Source organism: Aedes aegypti, chromosome 2, assembly GCF_002204515.2.
Source record: "Aedes aegypti strain LVP_AGWG chromosome 2, AaegL5.0 Primary Assembly, whole genome shotgun sequence".
NCBI lineage: Eukaryota > Metazoa > Arthropoda > Insecta > Diptera > Culicidae > Aedes > Aedes aegypti.
The window spans coordinates 230,584,344-230,609,832 of NC_035108.1; the positions used below are offsets into that span (position 1 = coordinate 230,584,344).

The 25,489-nt window shown below is 37.6% G+C and overlaps 1 protein-coding gene across 3 annotated transcripts in view; it reads right to left on the reverse strand.

Moving 5' to 3' along the window:
• The window catches only part of LOC5569986 (transmembrane and coiled-coil domains protein 2), a 70,899-nt gene that overhangs the window by 42,413 nt on the left and 2,997 nt on the right, over positions 1-25,489 (reverse strand). The gene's annotated exons all lie outside the window — the stretch shown is intronic.

Sequence of the window (25,489 nt, forward strand, 5' to 3'; positions counted from 1 at the left end):
AAATGTGTTCACTGTGTTTCGGTTGGAGAATAGAATACAGGGAACATATTTTCCTGTAAATTTTCATGATTTTGAACGAAAAAACTGCTTTTGAAAATTCCGAAATCAACGACGGATCTTGCCCCCTCAAGGCCGCATGGGACGTCATTACAATCACCCTATCCATTTGAAGAAGCAAATCTCAAGTATCACTCCGTATATCGACGTGAAAAAATATAATATAATTCTGTCTGTGTAGGGTTACCAGACGTACGTGTGCTCTCTTTAGAGCACATGTATTCTTTTTTGCCTTAAAAATTTGTGTACTATTCTGTTTTGCTAAATGAGCTGAAGTGTACTCTTTTCCAGATATTACTGAGAATTGTCGAACAAATGAAATAACCTGTTGAAGTAACCAGCCCAACAAACATTTCTGTGAAATACGAGTTGAACAAATCACTCTCAAGCATGTTTCAACTGAATAAACTTGTGTTTAGTTAATAATGTTACTTGGGATCCCTCTTTCCTATAACACAGGTGATCCTCCAATTCTCGACAAAAAGTTGCTGAATCGAATTGATACGATTAGCTCAATAATGAGCATGGGCATGAGCATTGATGACCGTACCATTTGTAGTTGCTGCTCCGTGATTGACCAGAATAATCGAAATTCCATGAGGCATCACCAGACGGAGCTTGGAGTAGCTTACTATCTTCAGTGTAAAATAATGTATACTGCTTCGCATTAGAAAAAGGGTTCACCAACGTGCGAGGTTTGGGTTTTGACCAAATTCTCAATAGTGCGCATTATGCACACGGCGGAGGGCATAGATGCGGACTATAGCAAAGTGACTCGCGACGCGGCGAAGTTGGTCAAAAATCGAACTTCGCACGTTGGTTCATCCATATTTAATCGCGATAATATAAGTATAAGGTCAATAACGGCGCCGAACACGTCTTTACGGTCTTCGAAAAAGGGACGGAATGTTAGTGTGACATCCATTATTACTACATTGACTGAGTATACCTCTGAATCTTGTTGTCACGGAAAGAAGTTTTTGTTAGCGGGAAGGATTCAGAAGCTACACAACCTGGATTCACCTTGGTAGGGAGCCAGACCCAATTCTTGGCACTTTTGATTCACTTCGGCAGTGGGGTTTTTTGAAAGCTACAGAGCTCATATTTGGTCACAATATGCGTCTTACTTATGCGCTTCTTATTGCGAAGTTTTAGACAATTCGGCCGAGAAAAACCCCCATGCCAAAGTGAATCATGGAAGTGCCCAAGTGGTTCTGCACCCTATGTGACGCGATTCGTGTAACCTCAATTCAAAAAGTAATCTACTTACAAAGTCTTCTTTTATTCTATTCTTTTGAATAAAAATATGTCGATATCTTTGGTGCTGAATCATTCGAAAAAATGTTGTGTTTGATAAGTGATTCGATCCCTGGAACATGAACCGAAATAGTCTTCTTAAGACTATGAAAAAAATGTCGAACTGTTCAAAGTTTTTCTTTTGTAATTACAAAGCAGAAGTAAAGGTATGTGCCCTTCAATATGTGTTATGTAAAATATGAATTCTTGTACATCGACACTCGAACCAAACATTTTTTTTTTTTTGAATAAATACAAAAAATAAACATTCTTGTCGTTCTCACGACAAAGATCATTCATTGGAAATAGAAATACAGTCAACTCTCCCTTAAGCTAAGTATGCTGTTCCGCTCAAGAAAAGTAAAAATTTCTGTTCAAGAAATGGTCTAGAAATTTTCTACAGTGAGCTCCATTTGAATTGACATTTCTTTTCAACTGCGTACTGCGATCAAAGAAAAATGCTTTTCTTGAGCATTTCTTGCAAGAAATTTCCCACGCATCGAGATAGGCGATTACTTTTCTGTTGAAGTGCATACTTCGCTTTACTCGATATTGAAGGGACCATCGAGTTACAAAACACAAAACCAGTGCAAATGAAATCCAAGGGACCATCGAGATAGCCATGAAAATCAACTTTCATCATGGTTCTCTAACTCGATATCGAGATAGTAACTGTACAGTTGGCAACCTCTCTTCGTGCGCGATAGACGTGTTTCTCCTTAGCTCCAGTTGTTCGAATTATCGCGGTTTCTTGTGTGACAGAATTTTTGCATTCAACGCAAAATGCCTGCGCACAGGAAAAACACCCTCGTTGTGGACTTCAGTACCCTGCCAAAGCGACCGGTTTTGGACCAGGTGGAGGAATTCCTCAAGAAAAAGCTTAAGCTTGACATGGCCGATGTCAAGAGCATCCAATTGCACCACCTCGAAAATTGCGTGTTCATTGAGATGAACAATGCAAGCGTAGCACCACGTCTACATAAGCAGCATCATCTACGACACTCGTTTATCTACGAAGGAGTGGATTATTTCGTCCCGGTGTACGTGGACGGTCCCACCACTACTATCAAAATTCACGACCTGCCGCCGCAGTTGTCGAATTCGATCATCACCAAAAACCTTCAGCAGTACGGTAAGGTACTCTCCATCCAGAATGATGTTTGGAAAAACTATTTCTCGGGTGTTCCGAATGGTGTTCGCGTAGTTCGTATGAGGATGGAGAAATCGCTGCCGGTATACATTACCGTTGACGGCCATCGCAGCTACGTTAGCTACCCGAAGGAACAACAACGAACTTCATCGAGTGCAACCGAAAAGCAAGCTGAGCCACACGCACCTAGCAGTGAGCAGAAGAGTAACGAAAAACGATGCGCACCACCGCCGGCTCATTCCGAATCAAGTGAGGATGATACTGGCGATGACGACGACGACAACGGCGACGACATCGATGACGATGGTAGCGGCAACGAACACGATAATCGAAACGAAACAACAGTGGAGCCTAGCGGGAAGAGACGGTTGTCGACTGAGACTTCGCATAGTGGAACGACAGTTGAGAACGAGCCAAAGCGATCATGTAGTCAGAATGGTCAAACAGCAGAAAAAAGGAACAACTCGGATTGGAAGGTGTACCAGACGCGATCGAGAAGAAAAAATGAGAGTGAACCAAAATGAATTTAATTCTGTATGTTAAATTTTTTTCAGACACGAATGCACCAAATGGTGTAAAGTGTCTTTAATAAAAAAAAAAAAAAAAAAAAGTAACTGTAGTTCCAAATTACTTCAATTTGGTCACCAGCACACTTAACGCATGCGGGCTGAATGAATAACGAGCTGGCTGGCTTGGGCTTTACAAAGCACTGCTCAGCAAGATTCGCGAAAACGAAACAAAACTTCACTTGCGAAACAAAACTTCACTTGCGACGCAAAAATGAACCGTCCTGCTCAGTCTTCACGAAGGACTCGTATTGGTACGATTAGCTAAAAAAAAATTCAAATCGCGATAACTTTTTTGTTTCTTAACATTTTTGCACCATTTTTTCACAAGCTCCCAAAAAACTCTTCTAGTTTAAGATTCTGATTACTCCTGTCTTTTCCGTAAGATTAGAGGCTTAAATGTCAATTGTCGTGAAGTCTTAACAAAATCAGGCTGTTTAGTAGTAGTTCTAGTTAATTTCATTTTTTATTGTTAAAAGTATTTGTCGGTCATTACGTTCATATATCCTTAAAGAAAAAAGTCACTTTCCTTGTCTGTTCAACAATTTCTCGAACCTAGCAAATGAACCCTAATGATCGATCTCAGCGTCTTACTTTCCATAGTAATTTTTATAGTGAATATTGAAAAGTAAAGTTATTGACGGGGTTGGTGGTCTGATGGCTACCGCTTCTGCTTCATATGCAGAAGGTCATGGGTTCAATCCCAGGCCCGTCCCTTTCCTCGTACTTTGTAGTTGTATATCTCTCACTTGCTTCTATCTTCCATTCTAAATATATCACACTCAAAACTATTCGTTCATAGCAAACGCTAGAACCAGAGACGGACAAGAAACCGTTTCCCTAACGCTTCCTACTTCCACGCGCACGCCTTTCTCACGCCTGATACATAGGCAGTCTGCTAACCACAAAAGCAAACCTCTCTGCCATGCCTTTCCCCCAATCCATACACTCCCGCATGAACTGGCGTGGATGCAGTGGAATATACGGTCTACGTGGGAGCCAGTTCAATGCATCATCAATTCCTCCCCCTTCCCCTCATTGGTCTGCATTCTGACGTGGCAGGCGCCATTAAAGCCTAAAAATAGAAGATCACCAGCACTTATACACTGAGGATGCCTGTTAGTCCCAAGCAGTCATTCGGTTGGTTCCTTGTGTAAGTGCAGCTGATCTGGCGATACTGGAGTAGCATCCACGGGCGGCCAATCAAGCTCAAGCTCAATATTGACAATTCGAGTGACAATTAGAAGTTCGGCAGTCAAAACTTCGGCGAAGTTCGGCGTCGGCATTCTAATTTAGTGCTTCGCCGACGCATAAGGAATGCCTTTGGCGGCGTAGCACTTCGGTAAAATGACGACGCCGAACTTCGGCGAACTTTTGTTGGTGATATTTCATTTCTCTTATGAACTTCGGTCTAAAGTTAATCTGAATGCACAATATTGAAGAGTAAAGTTACCTTAGGCTTCTATAACAGTCTCCTACAAGATTCGCTTTTCGGTGGCAAATGCAATGCTTCACAACGCCTACTTGTAAATTTTGCGAAAATGAAGCTGGAATTATCGATATCGACTCATGGAACCATAATAAAAATCAAATTTCGTGGTTACTATGATGGTCCCCTCAAACGACTTTCCATAGCATTGCTGTTCCATGATTCGATATACTGCTTCGCGTTGAAAAATGGGTCAACCAACGTGCGAAGTTTGATTTTTGACCAACTTCGCCGCGTCGCAGCTCGATTCTCAATAGTGCGCATAATGCACACGGTGGAGGGCATAGATGCGCACTATAGCGAAGTAACTCGCGACGCAGCGAAGTTGGTCAAAAATCGAACTTCGCACGTTGGTTCACCCATTTTTAGTCGCGAAGCAGTATATTTCCATGAGTCGATGGTCCCTTCAATATTGACTCATGGAGGGTTGTATTTCTTTTTATGGCAATGTAAAAACCATATTAAAATAAGATTGTCGCCACTTATTTGTACTCAGTGAATCTACTAGTCATTTTCCTCAGAGTAATATTCCCTACGTCGTACTTGATAACGATGTGTCTAGCTAGCAAACAGTAAGAGTGGCTACGGATCATTCTGGTTAGCAAAAGGCAAACTGATCGTCACCAATAAAATTAATGTCCACTTCGAATAGATCAATTATTTGAAATGGGCATCAATTCTATAGGCCGGAGCACAATGGATACGTTGCGTTTTGCGTTTGAGTTTGCGTTTGTCAATCCATTTGATCCGGTTTGTACTAAAATGGAAAACGTACGCAAAACGGATAATCAACGCACAATCAATACGTTTGGTTGCGGTTAACCAGTTGAAATCAATCTCTTTTTTTCATGTTTTAAAGATTTGCATCAAGTAGATGCTGAACCGAGTCGAATTAAGAATTTTATAGGAAATTAAACACCACCATCAAGGTTCCAGAAAAATCACAGTATAGTTTTGATTGATGCCTTGGAAGGTGTTAGGTGGGATTATTTGATAACTCCTCAATACTACTTGGATCCCTGAAACAATGCCCAAAGAAACATAGGCGAAATTCTGGAGGACGAAAGATTTCAAGAACCGATCCGTAAACAGGTTCTTGGCCAACAGGTTAGATACCATCTTTCGGGGTGATATTGACCCACTCGGGGTGACTTTGGGCCACTATTTGTCAAATTGAAGCTTCGGCGTTCCATGAAGTGGCGATGCAGATGAATGGAAAGTCAAAATGAGTGAATTTACGCAGCGTCTACACCATGGTGATCTAGCAAATGTGCGCTCTTGAATTGTTTCTACATATTCCACAAGCGTTTTCCCATAATCTTTAACTTATTTCTTTACCAAATCCACCAGCAGTTCTATCTGAGATTCCATCATAAGTTTATTTAGGAATTCCTCCATGGATTGTAACATGAATTCCTACAAGGTATTTCGCCAGAAATTCCTCCAGGTAACGCTGCAAGAATTTCTTTAGGAATCCTACCAAAATTTCTTCATGAATTTCATTGGTAATTCCTTCATGATTCCACCAAGTGTTCAATCATGATTCTTACCAGTGATTTAATTAGGAATTCCTGTAAGGATTCCTTTTAGAAATTTCTTCCGAAAGTTCACATGGAATTCTTCACGGGATTCCATCAGGAACTACATCAAAATTTCCTCCTGGGACTTTATCAGGAGTACCTACTGAGATTCCATCAGTAGTTCTTCTAGGGGCCAGGAGATTTTGTAGGTATTTAAACACGAGTTCGTCCAGGAATTCCATCAGGAGTACTTCTCATCATTCTATCATGAATTCCACGAAGGATTTCATCAGGAGACCCTATAGGGGTTTCATTGGAAGTTTCTCTAGGGATTAAACCGGAAGTTCCTCTAAGAATCCCATCGCAAATTTCTCTAGGGATTCCATCAAGAGTTTTTCTGGGGATGTCATAAGCAGTCCTTCGAGGGATTCCAACAGGAGCTCCTTCAGGAATTCCATCTGGAATTCCTCCAGATATTCCATCAGAAGTTCCTTAAGGCACGGTGTGTTTCGTAGAACAAGTTTATTACAAAAAAATAGGTAAGTCTGAAACTTCTCCACAATAAAGTCTAGGTTTCTCGCGTTCATTTGCTGCTAAAACCAAAATAATCGGTCGGGGGCTCCAGAGTATTTTTTTTTTTTGATTTCGAGAGACTTGCACATATGTTTGAATTTGCCTATTTATGTGTTTATGTACATTGGGGCGGTTCAAAATTTAAAAAATGTTTGAGAATTCAATCTCACATATGTTCCTTACTATCCTTACTATAAAAATAGTTTTCTGTGAAATTCGCAGCTTTCTAGGTGGTTTAAAGACAATGTAGGTTTATATGGAAATTACTATGAAGAAATTTTGAGGTATGTTCCAAACACGCTTGTACTTTAATGTAAGTACCGTAATCCGGGGTAACATTGATCAGCGGGGTAAAATTGATCGCAATGACCCTTTTCGTAAAAAGCTCGAATCAACATTTGTTGATGAAATATTTTCAATGCATGAATGGCGATTCTCTTTCTTCTAATCATGAGCTAATAAACAATAGGGTTTTTGCGAAAATAAAGTTGTGTTCATGCGTAAATTTTTCAACTTTTGTAAACAATGATTTTCATGATTATGGATGACACCATAAAAGAATCATGTCTCACATGAGTTCTGTAAACGATATGAGCAAGAGAAATGCGGTTGTTACTAAAAATGACATAGCCGAAAACGGCTCCGTTATCAAAATTCTCATAAATATGTTCAATAAAACATAATTCACAAATTATTATAAAGCGTGAAGAATTTCCTTAGGAAATTGCATACATTTAAGCGTATTCCACAATTCAAGGTGTTTTTAATTTTAAAATAACTCAAAAAGTAAATGACTTATAAGAGTTTGACCTTCATATTCGGCTTCAGGGACCATGATTTCAGTAAGTAATGATATTTTCAATATTACCGAACGATGTTTTCATGGTGTGATCAATGTTACCCCATATCAGCTAAATCAAAAACTCACTTAAAACATTTTTTTAAGCATGCTTTAAACTTTCAGAAAACAAAATACAGTACATAAACACGAGCAATGGGTGGCAGTACTTGTTTTAAAAATATAAAATTTGCAACACATGCATTTTCAAATCAAATGTTTAAGAAATATTCAAAAAAATGATCAATGTTTCCCCGGATTACGGTACAAACTTATAATCCCATTGTAAAAGCTCATTCTTGAAACCATAATAAAGAAATATGCTGAAGAGGGAAATTCAATTCGACAGATAGCAGAAGAGATATTCATGAGTTTGTTTGCTATTATTTAGCTTAACCCCTCTACCGGCAGCTTCATTTTTTCAGCACAAAAATATATTTGAATCGCGATAACTTTTTTGTTTCTCTATATTTTTCCACCATTTTTTTCACAACTTCTCAAAAAACTCTTCTACTTTTGGAATCTATGTCGGTATTAACCATTGGTCAACTTGTTTTAAAAATATTTCGGTGTTCCTTGGGGGACCGACACATCCCATATAAAATTTCAATATGATGTTTTAAGAAGTTTTCAAGATCTCGTTACGGCTAGAGTGGTACCAAAAACATAAAAGCTCATTGCTCAAAAACAGTTACACCGATTTGTTTAATTTCTTCACAATAGACTTTCATCAAAGTTTAGTTTTGAAAAGCGAATAACCGAATATGAGAAAAAATCTGTAGCCAGAGATAATTACGAGAGTTATGGCTATGCGTCGGTCCCCCAAGGAATTTTGGAATATCTCCGAATATAGATGACCAATGCTCAAAACCGATACAGATTCTAAAAATAAGAGAGCTTTTGAGAAGTTGTGGAATGTTTTTTTCAAAAATATTGAGAAACAAAAAAGTTATCGCGATTTGAATATTTTGAAAAAATGAAGCTGGCGGTAGAGGGGTTAATATGGGGTTATAGTACTGCAAATAAGTACAAAAATCCCAAACCCATTTTAGCCTCATGATGTTAGTTTCTGATCTTTTCATAAGCACTGTGCCATAAAGAAAGTAACATAAAAAAATATAAGATTTGAAACTTCTCAAATACCATCTAAATTAGCGTATTTTTCAGCACCATGGGGCAAGTATATTACATGCCTTATAACAAGGTTTATCACATGTGAAGCCCTCTACTAGTTAATTCGAATAACTGAAATTGTGTTGTTTGAAAGGCGGATAAGTCACTTTTGTAACGAGTAAAAAGAGAAATCTCGCATAATTTTTGATCTCGTCCTAAAAGCCATAGCTTGTTATTTACACTTTATTTCACAATGCTACGACGAAGAGAAGATCCTCCTCTGTCTCCCAGCGGTGACAGTTTTTATTTTGGTCCGTTTATCTGCTTAATAACAACGAGCTACACACTCGGTTATCAATGGTTTTAAGGGTGAATATACATAGAAGCCAAACCTCGAATTTTCAAAAGCACAAGTCTAGAGAAGCAGACAACCGGTAACTCACTGGTCACTCGCTGGTGGTGACTAATCAATAAAATGTTCAACGCAAAAGGTTGTCAGGTTCTCAAGATACAAATCTACAAACAAGCTCTTGAAAATTCGAGGTTTGATATCGATGCATCTTCACCTATTAAAAATATTTCCTAATAACTTCTTACATCATTATGACCATTTTAAGTACGATTTTCAAGGATTTTCGTGGACAATAACTAAAATGACGTTTGAGACAGTTTTGCAATTATGCGTATATCATATGTCATATATGCTTATTACAGCTCTTTTGAGCAAGAACAACTTTACCTTCTAAGCCAAGGTGTTCAAATGGTTTGATCTTGCAGTTTGTCTCGTATCTATGTTCAACGCAATGTGTGTCGGTAAAAAACACATATCTATGAATACTTCACACAAAATAAAAAAAAAATGTTCTGGACCCCCCGACCGATTATTTTGATTTTGGTCGCAAATGAAAGAGCAAAGTCTAATTGTTTTTAGTTCGAAATTTCAGACTTACCTATTTTTTTGTAATAAAGTTACTCCACAAAGACACCGTGTAAGGGATTTTACCTGGAACTCCTCTAGGGACTCCATCAAGAGTTTCTCCAGGGATTCCATCAGGAGTACCTTCCAGGACATCTTAAGGAATTCTATCAGAGTTCTTATTTGGATTTCATCAGGAGTTCCTCTAGAGATTCCGTCAAGAGTTCCATCGGCGATTCAACTTGGAATTCGTCCTGACATTCTTTCAGAAGTTCCTTCATAGATTATATCAGGAGTTCTTCGAAGAACTCAATCAGGATTACTTCTAGGGGTATCATAAAGAGCTCTTCAATGGGTTTCATCAGGAGTTCCCAAAAAACATTTTAGTCGAACAACAGTTGAACAACTCACTCTGAAGCAAATTTCAGCTGAATTAAATGTTGTTCAGCTACTCATGTTACTTGGGTTCCATCAGGAATCTTATCAGGAATTCCTCCAGGAATTTCATCAGGAGTTCTACTAGGGATTTCATCAGGGGTTGTTCAAGAATATCTTTAAGAATTTTTCCAAGGATTTTCTCTTGGAGTTTCTCCAGGGATTCCATCAGAAGTTCCTATAGAGATTCTATCAAAAATGCCCTTAGGGTTTCCATCAGAGTTCTTATGGGGATTTCATCAGGAGTTCTTCCAGGAGTTCCATCAAGAGTTCCTTCAGAGATTCCACCTAAAATTCCTCCAGAGATTCAATCAGTAGTTCCTCAGAAACTTTATCAGGAGTTCGTCGAGGAATTTCATCAGGATGTTTTCTAGGGATATCATAAGTAGTTCCTCTAGGAATTCTATTAGGATTTCCATCGGGAATCTTATCAGGAATTCCTCCTGGGATTGCATCACGAGTTTCTTTAGAGATTCCATCAGAAGTTCCTTCGAAGATTCCACCTGGAATTCTTCCAGAGATTATATTAGGATCCTCCATCAAAAATTCCTTCTGGAACCTTATCAGTAATTCCTTCAGAAAGTTGAACAGAAGTTCCTACAGAGATTCCATCAGGAGTTCCTCTAGAGATTACATTGAACGTTACACAGTTCGAACGAAACATGTAAATTTCTGAGACATATAATGCACATAATTGGAGCGTGGAATATAGTGGATATTTGCATGACATGTCATGTAAACTTCAATTATATGTCATGTAATCCAGCAGGATTCTGTGTGATTACATGACATATAACACAAATTTACATGATTCCAGACTTAAATTTACATGACATCATGTTTACATCGCATAAATGAAGTTTACATGACATGTAATCATCATTATTTTTAACTGTGTAGTTCAGAGATTTCAGCAGGAACTTCTCCAGAGATTCATCAGGAGTTCTTTTGAAGATTTCATCAGGAGTTCCTTCAGGGATTTCATAAGCAGTTTCTTTAGATAATCCACCAGGAATTCCTCCTGGGATTCTATCAGAAGTTTCTGTAGTTCCCTTGAATCTTTCAACATGATTTCTTCCAGAGATTCCATCAGGAGTTCCTCCAGGGATTCCAACAGGAGTTTCTTCTGAGATTCCACTTGGAATTCCTACAGGAGTTCTTTCAGAAGTTTCTCTAGGGATTCCATCAGGAGTTCCTTCACAGATTGCACCCGGAATTCCTCTACAGATTATATCAGGGGTTCTTCAAGAAATTCCATCAGGATATAATCTTAGGATTTTATAAGGAGTTCCGCTGAAATATTATCAGGAATCCCATCAGAGATTTCATCATGACTTCCTGTAGGGATCCCCTCAGGAGTTCCTTCAGAGATTCTATTAGAAGTTACTCCAGAAATTACATCAGAAGTTTTTCTAGGGATTACAGCAGGAGCTTCTCCAGGGTTTTCATTAGTAGTTCCTTCAGAGATTCTACCTGTAATTCTATTAGGAGTTTTTTTTTTTGATTCCATCATGAATTCCTCCAGGGATTTCATCAGAAGTTCTTCAATAGATTTCAGGAGTTTCTGCAAGGATTCCATCAGAAGTTCTTCCATGGATTCCATTTGAAATATTTATAAGATTTTATTATAAAATCCTCCTGGGATTACATTATGGACACTTTCTGGGATTCCATCAGAAAGTCTGTCAAGGATTCTATCAGGATTTTTTCTAAACGTTCGTTCAGGAATTCCTCTAAGGTTATTCTGGGCCCATCAGGTCATTTACCACGGATTCCTCCCGGAATTTATTGAGGAATTCTATCAGAATTTTCTTCCATTGGTTTTTCTAGGGAATTCCTCAAGAGATTACTCCAGGAATTTCTCAACGGAGTCCTCATAGAATACCTCAAAGGATTCCTCCTGAAAGTCCTCAAGGGATTTCTCCCAGAATTAATCAAGGGATGTCTCCCGAAATTTCCCAAGGAATTATTCTCGGAAGGCCTTGAGGAATTCCCACCAGAATATTTCCAATCCACCAGTATATCCTCCAGTAACAGTCATATCGGGTATTAGACACCGTTTTCTTTAAAGATTCCACTAGTAATTCCTTCAGAGACTTCACGAGTATTTCGTTTAATTATTTCATTATTAAAATTTCTGCCAGAAAATATACCAGAGTTTCACCAGTCGTTCTACCAGAAAATACTTGAAACGTTTTACCAGGATTTCTTTGCTTTATCCGGGGGGTTATCATCCAAGGAATTCATTAAAAAATTTCCAAAGAGTCCACAAGAATTTTTTTTCCGTAAAAACTTAAATATTTCCACGAAAAAATCGATCAGAAACTCCACGAAGGGTTGAACTATAAATTCTTCCTTTCTCTATCCTAAGTATTACAGAAATCTTCTGCAAAGATCCAAAAGATAATTCATCCAGGGATTCCATTTATATTTATTCAGAATATTAAACAAAGCATTTTCATTAGGGGTTGAACACCTAGAGTAGCACCTGGAAGTATTTTTGGGAAAATTTCTGGAAAAATCAATGGAGCATTGTCGTGAAAAATCCTTGGAGGAATCACCAAAGAAATTACTGGAGAAATTTCTTAATATAACTTTGGAAGAACTTTAAAGCGATTCCTGAAGGAGCTCCTAAAGGATTATCTAAGTCGATTCCTGGGGAATTCCTTGGAAAAAATCCTGGAAAAAATACTGAAAGAAATTGATGGATAAATTCCTTTGGGAATCCTCGGAGAAATTTTCGGTAGATCCTTGAAGTAATTTCTGAAGGAATCCCAGGACGAATGCCTCGTAGGGTTTCTTCAGGGGTACAATGAGAAATTTATAAAATAATTCCTGGTGGAATTTCAGAAGCAACTCCTAGTGGAATTTAAGGAGGAATCCTAGGAGGCATGCGTTATAGAATTCTTGGAACTAACTTCTAGAGGAAATCTTGAAGAAATTGTTATAGCAATCTCTTCAGAAATTCTTGGAGGCAGCCTTGAAGTAAACCCTGAAGAATTTTTGAAGAAATCACTTGAGGATTTTTTTAGATTGATCTTTAAAGGAATCATTGGAGGAAATACTGAATAGTTTGTAGAGCAACCTTTGAAGGAATCTCTGGAAGAATGCCACCTAAAGGTATGCTTGAAGAATTTTTCCCGGAGGAATTTCTGGTGGAATCTGGGAATAAATGTATAGAAGAATTATTGATGAAATTCCTGGTACAACTCCAGGAAGAATTTCTGGTAAAACCCCTATATAGCCCATGGATTCCTGGAAAAACTTCAACGTAAAATAACTATAACCATTGAAAGATTACGGAAAAAAAAATGTTTAAAGAAATTCCCAAAGTCATTCTCATATTGATGACTATTCAGAATAACCAACCCTCAACAGAGATCCCTTATAATTTTGGAGTGTTGCCGGAATACTTCGTGCGAATTATAACTGGAATTCCTCATCAATGTCCATGTGTTCCGGTACCTCAATTTTGAAATTTCTGCTCTTCCTTACTACGATTATTTCCCAAAAATACTCCCAAGGAATACTCCCCCCAGTCACAGAATTGGAAAAAAATAACAATCACATATCCACTAGATGGCTGCCGAGATCATTCGAAACATGCAAAGAAATATAGTGTTGCTGCAACAAGCTTTGACAGTCGGTTAAACGGTTGCATACACATATATCGGTTTGACTAACTTGGGGGCGGAGTCAATGTTGGTCAAACCGTCTGAGCGTCTGTGGGCTGCATAAAGCAGGAATCGAACCCACGCTCCTTACTCAATGCGGCTTAATGCTTGGTAACACTAACCGCACGGCCACGAAGCCCACAGATTATAAAAACATGAGATAAAACTTTTTGCTAATAAAAATATTACAGTAATAAAACAAAAGTCATATTAACACTCAAAATCATCTTCATAACAGCAAAAGGAAGTTTCCTTTTATCACTTATATTCGCATTATCACTAAATGTTATCACTCTAATAATCACCATTTTGTTAACTACCATCAATCACACTAAATTTTTCCAGTTTCTTAATAAGCATTTACGCAATCACTTGTTTAAAACATAATGTCATTACCATTTTTCAATTTATTCGATACTATTTGTCTTTAAATTACAATGTATGTGTATCAATGGCCTGTTCGTTCACGATATGAGTTTACACGGTTTCTAATGACATGCATTGTTAATTTAAATTATTCAGTTATGTTTTCATAGTAATCTAATAGTTCGCGTTAATCTGCTAATTGTTAGAATTAATTATTCATTTTTAATCGGGTATCTCAAATGTAACGTAGACTAGCTTTCATTATAATGCACGAACGAGCTTTTAGTCGTCTAACGCTCAAGGAAGCTTTCAGAGTGATCATATTGCAGATCATTAATTCTTTTTCTTTTGTATCCATTCGTTCGTAAGCTCATTCATCCTAGCGCAATTCAGTTGATAGTTTATAGTTGATAGTTTATGCATCGCTAGTGAAGTACGTACATCAAAGACTAGTACAGGAAGAAATACATCTCACGGTATCTCACTCATTTGTAACAAGAATGAATCTGTGAATAAATAGTTTTATAATAGATTCTATAACTTGTACTGTTTCGTAGTTGCCGAAACATTTTTTGAGGTTTGAGGTTGATCCAGATGTTTAATTTAACATTGGATTAGAACCTGTCCGCTTGCCTTTGTTGGAAAGGTATTTTCGAATCATTCTCCCGGTTGTGTGTGGTTGTGGATTTGTCTGAAGAATTTCGGAGATCTACGGAACCAGTCCACTGATTAACTTTAACAGGTTATGGGCCCAGGACAATATTAATTGACGGTTTACTTTTGATTTCTCAGATTTACAGAAATGGAAAATCGTTTGCAAAGAGTATGTGTTCCACTTTTCAAAGGAGATGAAAAATCATTTCCATTTTGGAAACGTAGAATGGAACAATACTTAAAGCAAGATGGCCTTCTGTACACACTTGAGAAAACTCCTGATGAAGAGGATTATGCTGCGCCCACCGAAGGGGCCGATGCTGCTGCAGAAAATGCTCGTAAAGAGAAACTGCAAAAACGCTTGAAAGACGATGACGCCGCCGTGAATCAGTTTTGGTTTGCTTTGGATGACATAGCTATGGGACACGTTCTTGACTGTCGTTATGCGAAGCACATCATGGATACGCTGATCCGAATATACCAGCCACGAGGAGCGGTCGCTATGATCGGCCTCCGAGCTAAACTTTACAGTTTGAAAGATGGAAGGTATGCATCGCTAAAAGAACTGTTCGCACAGCATTCAGATGTGCTCCGCCAACTTGAGACGATGAACGAAGTAATCACTAAAGCGGAAAAGTTAAACACCCTCTTGGTAGCCATCCCGGAATCCTATCGCCACGTGATTGGAGCATTATCCGTGCTCAGGAAGGACGATCTCGAAGCAATGTCCATAGAAGCAGTGCAGCGCCTTTTCCTTGATGCTGAGGAAGCAGCCGGAGCAAACGGAGGACACCAGCCTCATCGACAGCCACAACCAGGCGTGGCATTAATGGGTCAAGAAAAAGCACCTAAAAAGAACGTCACGTGCTACGAGTGCGGGAAGATTGGACATCGTCGCAAAAACTGTTTCGTCTACCGGCGAAACAAGAGGCGTCAGCAACAGCCAAGACAAGCAAATGGCGGAGGAAATGGAGCGCGCCCCGATCGTGTGCACCAAGCGCAGGTGCATGATGAGCGCGATGACGTGGCCTTGTTGGCAAACGTCGCTCACCAAGTGGTCGAGATGCAGCCGGCTATCATCAATGATGATCTGCGTTGTGGTCCGACAGTTCCCATTGAACCGATGGAGGTTGACGAAGCCAACCATGGGGTCGAGATAGTACACTTGGGTACTTCTCAAGATCCGGGTTCGGACAAGTCGGAACCTGTCGAGTCAATGGATGTCGACGACTTAGCCCAGGCATCTGATAAGGTAGCGCCGGAAGTATCTGGAGACCAAGGTGATGATGCCGCATCAAATTGCAAGGCCAGCCAAACCATTATCCGACAGGATGGAGCTTTTATGGTTCGCATCCCGTTGGGTAGATTGGACACCAACAAAATTGAAGACGAAGTAATCCGAGCCGATCGTATCCGTCAGTTGGGCAAACGTCGTTTGCCGTTCGACTGTTTTCTTGATTCCGGCGCTTCTCGCCATATGTTTTATGACAGTCGAGCATTCAATGATATGTGGGAGATCGAAAAGAAGCGGATCAAAACAGCCAAGGATGGTTCTGAATTATTTTGTAAACGAGCTGGAAATGTGTATCTGCGTTCTGGAGGCAATAAAGATTCGTTAGTATTGTATAACGTTTTATTCATTCCCGAGATACATTCCAATCTGGTTTCTGTGGCTGAAATTGAGTCCGCTGGTTGTTCCGTTGTTTTTCAAAAAGGTGGCGTTGTTATAAAGGATGAAACAGGTAAGCAAATAATTCATGGGGTGAGAGATAATGGTCTCTACCGGCTTGAGGTTTATTTAGCTGCTGATAGCGAAGAAGCAAATATAGGTAAGGTGTCCGATAGCTTGCAAATGTGGCATAACCGATTAGGCCATTTGGGAGATTCAAGCTTAAAGAAACTGATTTCAAAGCAAATGGTTGAAGGACTTAACAGTCAATTATCATCATTTGAAGGAAATTCAGTGATTTGTAAAGCTTGTATCACTGGAAAACAAACAAGATTACCTTTTGTAACTTCCGATAAACCTAGGTCTAGAAGGCCGTTACAGCTTATTCATTCGGATGTGTGTGGCCAATTGCAAGAACCCACTTATAACGGCTTCAAGTATTTCGTGAGTTTTGTTGACGATTTTACTCATTTCGTAGTAGTTTACTTGATTCGTAGCAAAAGTGAAGTGTTTGACAAATTTAAGGAGTACGAGGCATTGGTCACTGCTCATTTTGATTCGAAAATCAGTACATTCAGATCAGACAATGGGGGAGAATATTTTGGAAATGAATTTGTGAAGTTTTGCATTGAAAAGGGTATCCAGATGACACCAACAGTGCCGTACACACCGCAACAAAATGGGGTTTGCGAACGGATGAATCGTACGCTCATGGAAAAGGTTAGGGCAATGATGCACGATAGTAATGCACCTATGTATTTGTGGGGGGAAGCACTTTACAATTCAGCTTACGTCACAAACCGTAGCCCTACTTGTGCATTGTCCGTTACCAAAACGCCATATGAGATGTGGTTCGGTTCGAAACCCGATTTGAGTAAACTTAGAACATTTGGGTGTATCTCATTTTCTCATATATCCAAAGAACACCGCTTGAAATTGGACAAAAGAAGTCAAGTTTTAGTTTTTGTGGGTTATGGAGTTAATGGATATCGATTGTGGGACAATGATCAAAGAAAAATCATAATTTCTCGCGATGTTGTGTTTGATGAATCACAGTATTTTTTCAAAAATACTAACGAAAAGGATGATGGTTCAAATGAACGTCGTTATTGTGAGGCAGAATTACCTGCCGTTCAAAATGATCAACTAATCCATTATTCAGATATAGATTCAGTTCACAGTACTGATGATGAGGAATTCGTTGAAGCTGAGGACGACTTTGAGAATGGAGGTGATCAATACTTGCGAAGAAGTAGACGGAATCATAGAGCGCCAGGATGGTTGCAAGATTTTGAGACAAGTTTCTATATCTCAGCACAACTAGAAAATATTCCTCAGAGTATACACGAGCTACAGAAGCTTAACGATTGGCCTAAATGGAAAGAAGCGATCGATGAGGAGTTGCAATCTTTATCTTCAAATAACACGTGGACGTTGGTTAGTGAGCTTCCAAAGGGAAGAAGAGCTATCAACTCAATGTGGGTGTTTACGATAAAAGATGTTGACAATACTCATCGATATAAGGCGCGACTGGTGGCTAAAGGCTGTTCCCAAAGGCCAGGATTAGACTACAATGAAACTTTCGCTCCTGTAGCAAAATTAACGAGTATACGAACAGTTTTGGCAGTTGCAGTTCAACATAATTTGTTTATACATCAAATGGATGTTAAGACTGCTTACTTAAATGGAATTCTGGAAGAAGAAATTTATATGAAGCTTCCAAATATGGGAAGAGACGTTGAAAAACTATGTAAACTAAATAAAAGTCTGTATGGACTTAAACAAGCCGGCAGAAGTTGGAATCAAAGATTTGATGAAATTATGTCCAAATTAGGATTCAAAAGATTAGCAAGTGACTCTTGCTTGTACATATCTCAGGAACGAAATTTGATAATAATTTTATACGTTGATGATATTTTGATCTTTGGAGAAACCATCAATCAAATCAAATGGATCAAAGTTGAGTTAACCAAAAACTTTCAGATGAAAGATTTGAATGAAGTTAACAATTTTCTTGGATTTGATATTAAATATAATAAAGAAATTGGGAAAATGGTAATTTCACAAGAATCGTATGTTAACAAGATTCTGGACAAATTTGGAATGAAGGACTGTAAACCTGTAAACACGCCAATGGACCCAAACTTGAAGTGGAGAAAATCAGAAAATATAACTGATGCTCCTTTCAAAGCTTTGCTTGGATGCTTGCAGTATTTGGCCTTGGTGACAAGGCCCGATTTAACTATTTCTGTTGGTTTGCTAAGTCAATTCCAGAGCGCCCCAGGAGAAATTCATTGGACCGGTCTCAAACGGATTTTACGCTATCTGCAAGGAACCAAAAAGATGAGACTGACATACAACCGATCGACTGAACCCATCCCATTGATCGGATATGCTGATGCAGACTACGCCAATGACGAAGAAGGTCGGAAGTCGAATTCTGGGAATGTCTTCATGGTTTTCGGGAATACTGTATCGTGGAGCAGCAAACGTCAACAAATCGTAACCCTGTCTTCGACGGAGGCTGAACTGGTATCCCTTTGTAATGCAGCTAAAGAAGGAATATGGTTGTCACATTTATTGAGTGAGATTGGGATTAATTCGAACCCATTCACAATTTATGAAGACAACATACCTTGTATAAGGATTGCCGAGGAACCCAGAGAACATCAAAGGACAAAACATGTGGACGTAAAGTATATGTATATAAGAGAATTGATTAAAAATAAGAAATTGAGAATAACCTATGTATCAAGTGATAATCAAAATTGCAGATTTCTTCACGAAACCCCTAGCTAAATGTAAATTTGATAAGTTTCTAAATTGCTTAAAAATGCAAAATTAAGGGGAAGTGTTAGAATTAATTATTCATTTTTAATCGGGTATCTCAAATGTAACGTAGACTAGCTTCATTATAATGCACGAACGAGCTTTTAGTCGTCTAACGCTCAAGGAAGCTTTCAGAGTGATCATATTGCAGATCATTAATTCTTTTTCTTTTGTATCCCATTCGTTCGTAAGCTCATTCATCCTAGCGCAATTCAGTTGATAGTTATAGTTGATAGTTTATGCATCGCTAGTGAAGTACGTACATCAAAGACTAGTACAGGAAGAAATACATCTCACGTAGAGTGTCCATCCGGGACATCCCGGGACAAAAAATCCCGGGATTTGACAAATTCGGGATTTCCCGTTTCCCGGGATTTTATGTCTGACATCCCGGGAATCCCGGGATTCCGAAATGTACGTAGAATTTGATGAAAACCACTAAATTTCAATGAAAAAAAAATGACATTTTTCATCACTATTATTCTTATTTTATAAAGTAGTAAAGCATAATGAAAAAATAATAAATGAGTAATTATTTTCATGAAAAGATCAATTTACCAAGTAAGAAACACATACTTTTATTTGTCTAGTTGGAAAGTTTTAATGCTTTTTTTCAACATAAGTCGTTTTTATAAGCCTATGCTGAGATAAAAAATTTGAAAGTACACCTAAACTGCTGCAAATCAAAAGTCAGTACCATCTGTAAAAAGTAGGCATTGAGAAAATTGACTGAGAAGTTTTCAACCTCGTTTTCCATACAAATATTCAAAAAAATTCAGGAGATTGGAACATGTTTCGATTTCAATGAAACTTTCATAATTTGGTTTTTACTCCGTTACCTTTCCAAGAAAAATTTAAAGATGGTAATAATTCATTTTTGTATTACACGATGCGAAAATCTGCAGTGGGACTGACATGCGTTTACTTTTCATTATGGGACAATTCGACTTGGCGTTTTTCCTAATTTTACTGAATAAAAAGTGATTTCTCGTTAGTGCAGCTGAAAGATCATTAGAAGATATAATGAAAACTGATATCAACTCAATTTTGACCAAAATGCAGACTGTCTAGCGATTCACGGCAGTAGCACTTCAGTCAATAATATTTCAGTAATTAACCTTTACCGCATGATCTTACAATACCTCGATGATCTTTAATCGTTTCTTTTGTTCTAAATTTAATGACTTTTCAAGTTTTGAAGCAATTGCTTTAAAATTGACTTAAGTTTTTATCAATACTTCCATTCATAAGTTTTATAGAGAATTTGAAAAAATCCATAGCAAACCACGAATTAGTCAAGCTAAGTTATGAATTTTTGTTAGATTATTTCATCAGAATAAGGAATGTCTTATCTAAAACTGTGATTTGCTATAATTTTATATTATTTTGAAAAGTTACATATCTGTCTATGTCATTGAAAAAAAAAGTATTAATAAATTTGTACATCCGTTTCAAACCGAAATGCTACCTTTATTGAAAATTTGATAAATCCCGGGAATCCCGGGTTTTCCCGGGACAACATGATTTTTGTCCCGCATCCCGGACGACAAAATGGCCGGAAATGACAACTCTAATCTCACGGTATCTCACTCATTTGTAACAAGAATGAATCTGTGAATAAATAGTTTTATAATAGATTCTAAAACTTGTACTGTTTCGTAGTTGCCGAAACATTTTTTGAGGTTTGAGGTTGATCCAGATGTTTAATTTAACATTGGATTAGAACCTGTCCGCTTGCCTTTGTTGGAAAGGTATTTTCGAATCATTCTCCCGGTTGTGTGTGGTTGTGGATTTGTCTGAAGAATTTCGGAGATCTACGGAACCAGTCCACTGATTAACTTTAACACTAATAACTAAACTTTCAGATAGAAAATTAATTTACAATCAACTTTATATTTATTATACAGCAAAAAAAATAATCGAAGATTTTTGGAACGAAACTAATACCGCAAATTGCAACGATTCGCGTTTGATAAATAAATAATATGTATTAGTAGATAGGGGATATTACTTTAGTTCTTTTTGCTACACTATCAGTATTTAACTGCTTGTTAGTAGAAGATGATACATTCGAACGTCTTTTATCCACATGCGATTAGGTATGTAGGAATGTGATGTTTTTACTGGGAAATTGATTCCAACTTAGTTGTTTCTCCGAATGTCGCATGTTCTTCAAGTGTAGGTCCATTGAGTTTCTTTTAGTTTAAGAAATAAAAAGTAAAAAGATAAAAAGAAAGTACAAAACGAAATGAAAAGGAGAAAAAACAATGAAACTATTCACGACCGCTTATACATCTGCAATGGAATAACAAAAATAAATTTAAATCACTTCTCATAAAAAAGATCTAGTATAGTATCGGCTCTTTGGTGAAGTACATCAAAAGTGTTAAAGTTTGAAACATTTCTGACTCGCATCACCAATAGCACCACTAGTGTGCATCTTTCTCTTTAGAGTAAAGAATCATTTAAGCCCCAGGACCTGACAGCAATCATATGCTGATCACAAGGTTGTGCCTTTGCCCAGGGATTTTTGTTTGTTTGTTTGTTTTTTTTTTTTTTTTTTATTATTGCTGAGGATTTAAAAATGGATTCCTGAATCTTAAGAGACTGTCAAGCAACTAGCGGAGGAATTTTATAATAGTTTATTTAAGAAATTCCAGACGCAAATGTTGGAAGAGTTCCAGAAGAAACTCTTGTGAAAACATCAGGAGAAATTCTTGAAGGAATTACAGAAGCAATTCCTGGAAGAGTTTCTAGAAGCAAATTTTGAAGGAATCATTTAAGAATCTCCGTGGCAAATTCCAGAAAATAATAAATTGAAGAAATGAATGCAAGTCCCAGATGAATTCCAGAGTTCATTAAAACACCAGAAGTTATTCATTCAGTATTTCTAGAAGCAACTCCTTGAGGAATTTTACAGGCAACTCCTTGAGGAATTCCAGTGGAAACTTTTTAAGGAATTCCAAAAGCATCTTCTTGAGGAATTGCAACAGAAACTTTTGAAGGAATTTCAGAAGCATCTCCTTGAGGAATGCCAGCATCAACTATAAAGTAAATTGAAAAGCAACTTTGCGAGAAATTGCAGAAGAAACTCTCGGAGGAATTCCGAATGAAACTCTCAAAAGAATTCGATAAGCCACTCCTTGGGAAATTCCAGAAACCATTCTCTGAGGATTTCGAGAATGAACTCTTGAAGGAATTCCAATACAACAACAACAACTCAATGAGTAATTCCAGAAGCATGGTAGAATTCGAAGAGCGTTAACGTGAGGAACTCCAATTTGAGAAATTTTAGTAGCAACTCCTGGAGGAATACCAGGAGGATTTTCTAAAAGGATTCAATAAGCAATTCCATAGGGAATTGAAAAAATCCAGAGGGAGCTCCAGAAGAAACTTTTGAAGAAATTCCCGAAACGGCTCCTTGAGAAATCCCTGAAGCAACTCCCACAGGTATTCCAAGAGGAACTCCAGACAGAGTTTCAGAAGCAATTTTTGAAGGAAATTTAAGAACAGTTTTATTCAAGAAGGACGGCCAAATGCAACTTCCTGTGAAATTTCAGGAATATCCACTAAATTAATTCCAGAATCTACAACTTTAAGAATTTCAGAAGCGGTTTATAGAGTATGTGTAGAAGGAACTTCCGGGAAAATTCCAGATAAAACTCAATTAGAGAAATTTCAATTTTTAAAAGAACTTCTCAAGGGTTTCAGATAGACCTCTAAAAAGAATTTCCGAAGCAACTTTTGAAACAATTACAAAAGAGTTTGTTTAAAGAATCCAAGAGGAAATTTTTACAGAATTTTAGATCAGCTCTTGGAGGAATTTGAGGACGAATTTCTAGAACAATTCCAGAAAAAAAAACTCTTGAAGAAATTTCTCGAGAAATACCCAAGGACGCCTTAAAGGAATTCCAGGAGACACTTTTAAAGGGACTGAACAACATGGTAAAATATACTCGATGCAACTTCGTGGGAAGACCTTTTGAAGGACATCCTGCAGCAATTATCTAAGGAACTCTAGGAGAAACTATTTCAGGAATCAAAGAGGCAGCATTTGAAGGATTTTCTGGATCAAATTCGCAAAACATGTACCGTAAATTCGGGTGAAATTGATCAGTAGGGTGAAATTGATCAGCGACTCACACGATTTTATTTCCCTCCAATAGAGCACAAAAATCAATGCAACCTATAGTAAATGAACGTTATTTGTCTTAACTATTGTCGAATTGCATGTTGTGAAGTTTTTTGTGTTAAGGAATGTTTATTTCTATAAAAATAATAGAAAATTCCATAATCGTGTTCTGTGTGGTATTGGCAGACATCAATAAACTTATATTTTTATACAAAGATTTGGACATGGTGTCAACCTGAAAATTTGTAAGGATGCTTGAAATATATCCTCAAAACGAATTATATCATCAAAATTCGTTCTAATTTGTTCATTTTGTTTTAATAATTGATTTTTTATAGATATCAGAAGATTCCTTCGGGAATTGGCTATATTTAGGCGTTTTCCGCGGTATTGTTGAAAATGAATTGTTTATCATTTCCATAAATTTATCATTGTTAAGAATTTGGCAATCATATTTGGATTCAGGAGGCCTAAATTAAATAGGTAAATTTGTTTTCAAAACTAACACTAATTGTTTTGGCAGGTGATCAATTTCACCCCGAAATGGAATTCCTTGATTTTTTATTTTAGAGACGATTTTCAGCACTAAAATAACAACTGTATGAAAATTTCAGTATATAAGCCAATGAGGCCAACCGTCGTACCTGTTTCCCTGCATTAAGTTGTTTGAAATTTGCAACATCATAGAAAACAGAAATTGGAAAACAGTGAAAAGTGATCAATTTCACCCGAAATTACGGTACTTCTGGAGAAATTGAAGGACTAATTTTTGAAGGAAATGCAAGAGCACTACCGGTAAAAATTTCAGTAGCAACACTTGAAAAAACTCCAGAAGCAGCTTGTTGCGATTTTTCAAAAGCCTTTTCTACAGGAATTCTAGATGTAACTCCCGGATAAATTCCAGTTGGAACTCGTGTAGGAATTCCAAAACAAATCTCGGAAAAAAAACTCCAGTGGGAACTCTTGAAATCTTTTACAAGCAAATCTTGACAAATTTTCAGGAATTGAGAACTCCTTGTGAAATCCTAGAAGCAACTCCCGGAGGATTTCCAATGGGAACTCAACAGAGTTTCAGAACCATTTCCTTAAGGAAATCCAGTAGCACCTATTGATAAAATTCCAAGAACATCTCCATGAGAATTCATAGAAGCAACCCTTGGCGGAATTCCAGGGGAAAATTTGGGAGGAATCCCAGAAGCAACATTTTGAGCAACTATAGACAATACCTTCTGGGGAATTCCAATATAAATTCTTGAAGGAAGTGACTGTCTTGAACGATACCCAAAAGCTACTATCGGAGGAAATCCATATTCAAAGAAATTCTTAAAGCATCTTTCGGCAGAAATCAAGAGAATCTACTCTATGAGAAATTACAGAAGCAGCTCTCGGGTAAATTTCAGGATGGTTTCTTAAAGTGATTCTAGAAGTAATTCCTTGAGGAGTTTCAACGCAACTTTCGGGGGAGTCCAGGTTGAACCCTGGAAGGAATTTCAAAATCATCTCCCGAAGCATGTTTTGAAGGAATTTCGATAGCGTTTATGTGAGAATTCCCAGACGCAACTCCTTTAGAAATCCCAGAAACAATTCTATGATGAATTCCAGAAGTAACTCTTGGAGAAACTCCCCTAGGACCTTCTGAATGATTTCAGAAGCAACCCTAGAATTTATTTCTGAAGGAATTTCAGAAGCAACTCTTTCAGCAAGCAATTTCCGGAAAATACTAGGAGAGATTCTAGAAGAAAGAATTCCAGTAGCAGATTTTTGAAATAATCGAAAAGCGACTCGTGGAAGAATTCCAGAGGTTCTCATGGAGAATTTCTGTAGCAACTATTGTAAGAATTTCAAAGCATTTCTTGATGAAATTTTCGGATATAATTCTTTGAGGAATTCAAGAAGCATTAATCCAAGAAATTGCCTCTGAAATTTGGAATGCCAGAGAAATTCTAGGAATTACAGAAGAAAATTCTGGCGAAAATTTAAAGAAAAAAACCAAAGTTGAATTCCAGAAAAAACTCCTTAGAAGCATTTTAGAAGAAATACTTCAAGCATTTTATGAAGCAGCCCCAGAAGGAATTAGTAGAAACTTCTGGAAGATTTCCATTACAAATAGGAGAAATTCTAGAAGAAGACCCTGGATGATCTTCTGAAATAAAATCAAAAGTCATTTATTGACGATTTTTTAAAACAACTCCTAATTCAGAAGTAACTTCAA